Source organism: Empidonax traillii, unplaced genomic scaffold, assembly GCF_003031625.1.
Source record: "Empidonax traillii isolate 1590-97213 ecotype Southwest subspecies unplaced genomic scaffold, ASM303162v1 scaffold359:size565994, whole genome shotgun sequence".
In the NCBI taxonomy this organism is placed as follows: domain Eukaryota; kingdom Metazoa; phylum Chordata; class Aves; order Passeriformes; family Tyrannidae; genus Empidonax; species Empidonax traillii.
The window spans coordinates 485,439-488,604 of record NW_020955552.1 but is presented as its reverse complement, the minus strand read 5'-3'; positions in this window follow the sequence as shown (position 1 = coordinate 488,604).

Genomic DNA, 3,166 nt, shown 5'->3' with positions numbered 1-3,166 from the left:
GTCTCTGAGTAATGTTTGTTTTTCAGTTTGCAGTGTACAGCATCTGTCCCCTGGTCTTCATCCAGTACTTGTTTCTTGATTCTATGTCAAGCAGAACTATCAGAAGTCAATAAGTAGCAGAAGCATCTTCTTTGTTCCTTTCAACTTAGTGATACATTGAACACGATAAAATCTAAGGATTTTATTTGTGACCATATTATTTAGTACAACAGTAAAGTAATGGGTTGGTCCAGTTCTTTGTGAAATGAAAGAGTCAAATAATAGATATAATATCTTATTTCCAAGTGGTGTGGGCTTTTGTTTGTTTGTTTGTTTGTTTTTCATTTGTTTGTTTGTCTGTTTTTTTGCAGAGTCCTTCTCTGTTCAGGAGACACTTTTTTCCCTGTGTGCTCTGTCTTTATAGCTGCTGGAACCCCGGCCTCCAACTAATGAATGGCAGAACATTAGAACCAAACTAAGCAGAAACAAAAACTGACAACAGACAAATGATTCAGCAATAGTAACTTACTGGCAAGAAATATCTCATTACTGCAAAACCCCTTTATGTTAATTGATACTGCTCATTAAATGATACAAGCTTTTGAATGAAAAGAAATTTGTGTAAAGAAGCTAAAAATGATACACACAAATATAAGAGCTGGCAGGGTGCAGAATCAAGCTGCATAAATGGAGTTAGTTTAAGCATTTAATACAATTTTAGTCTACAGGAGGGACAGAGATGCTTAGTTAAGTTCCATCCTTTCTGCTGTTTTTGATAACATGCACCCAGGAAGAGGGTACAAACATACATTTCAGGTCTTTGAACTCTCAAATGTCTTATTTCATGAATATAACCTGTTTGGAGTCTGTAATCTGTTTCCTGCTGGATATGTGCACTTAGTCCCAGAGACACGTTTGCTCAGAGAAGGTCTGCAGCTGGAACATCAAGATGAAATCTTATGCATGTAAATGCCTCTGTCAAGGGCCATGCTCCACTCTGCATAATTATTTTTCTGCAGAGAAAATTGTGCATACAGTTTCTTATTTCTCATAAGATGTAAAAATATTTCTCAGTGAATAACAGAATTGCCTTGAAACTAAACTATGAGCTAATTTCCTACTAAAAGAGAGAAAGATGCTAACAATATTTGGAGTGTTTTTAAAATGTGGTACTGATTAATTCTGTATTTATTCAACACTACGTTAACTTTTTAAATAACTCAGGTAGCATCAAATCCTTTGCACTACAGTTTTTGCACTGCCTGCAACATGAGTAAAATGGTTTCTATGTTATGGAACATATAGCACCAATTGAAGAAGATAAAAATACTATAGAACTGTTGTGCAAAATGTTTTTGTTATAGAAGATCAGATTTTTTAATCTGTGGCAATTCATTGCAAAGCATGTGGGTTTCATTATTTAATTAAAAAGGAATATGAACAAAGGTAATTACTGCAGGTTTCCAAGAGGAAATCACACAGATAATAACAGAGACACTATGATACAGTTAACTTTGAGGTAGGGAATAGACTCAGTATTTTCTCCAGGTATCTTAAAGCCTTGTTTGGATAGTTCCATAGAAGATACTTTGCATTTCTTGTCAACACTCCTGTGAGCAAGTGGCTATGTCACAATCAGTGTGATTCAGCACTCTCCCCCTAAGTGAGTTTCACAAGGTGTCTTAGAACTTCAATATTAGTACAGACTTTGATATTAGATGTTTTTCTTCTCAGATAATTAGCAATGTATTTTAACTCCTGGAACTTATTAGTTTTACACAATATTTTCTGTATTAATAATAGTGGTTATCTCATTTTAGAAAGAAATGTGGCAACCACTAGTGCTATGAAATGCCACTAATCATTGTGTTTCCATTTTGTGGACAGAAAATAAATAATTTTAGAGTTCAGCCACAGAAACTGTGATTTTGGTTGGGCTGAAGAGCAGTATTTTCATGGCTGTTGTTCAAAATAAAGTCACAATAACCCCCAACTAATTGCTGAAAGATTGGAGTCTGTATTTCCAAAACCTTGGCCAGAAAGTCTCAGATTCTTGAAGCTCGGCAGCCTCTAGTGACTGCAGGCATTACCATTTTGGGTTGGCTGAGAATCTAGGAACTCATTTCATGCCCACAATTCTCAGGCAGGTCACAGGTTTCAGGAAGCAATTCAGTATTCATGAATCTAGAGAGAAAATGAAGCTGTAGAGAGTATGTAGGGAATGTTTGTCAGGAAAATGAGAAGGGGGTTAAGTTCCTGATGCTGCATTTTCCTTTAAATTAAGAAAATACAGATGTAGCACTGTAAGTAGGAATCATCATGCAAACTCTGGACCAGTTTGGATGCTTAAGGTGCTACTACATGATATTGAGCAGACATAGCCAGAAATCTCAAGTGTGGGTTTGTTATTTTTACATAGATAGGCAGGTTCTGAACACTACGGCAACCACTACTTATGATTTGCTGGGATAGGACAATGTGCTTCCCCTGTGGATGAATCCACCTTACCCTACTTCTTGTTGTTGATCCTTGTTTCCTCAATTAATTTGCTTTGTCCTACTCCTTGCTCAGATTGCCTTGCCCAGTCCCCTGAGTAAGTGACAAAACAGAACATACGCTGTGTTTGCTGTGGGATGTTAGCTATGGCTCGGTTTTATTTAATAACACTGTGTTATTCTGTGCAACAAATTGTGACTAATTGCTTCTCTGCTGCTCTGCCAGCCTGTGAAAAGGCCTGCATTGAAAACCATCAAGTCAGAGCTCCCTGCTGAATGTCTGTAAGCTTGTATAAAAAGCAGACTTTGGTGAATGAGGTCTAACTGGTAAGGAACCGAACTGTTCTGATGAAAGAAAAATGTGCTGATCACTGACTTAAGTGATGAAGTTTGTGATTTTCCCCTCAGGTCTAATGTACATAAACAGTTTCGACTGTGCAGATCTTGTGAAAAACTCTTTGTCTTTCTCAGCAAATTGAACTGCAATAATATAAACCAGTGTAATTTCTGTTATTTGCTTTATTGTAGAATAATTGAATCATGGAATCATCAAATATTCTGAGTTGGAAGGACCCACAAGTATCATCCTGGCCCTGCACATGAGAGTCCCAAGAATCATACTAGAGAGCATTGTCCAAATGTTTTCCCTTCCCTTCCCTTCCCTTCCCTTCCCTTCCCTTCCCTTCCCTTCC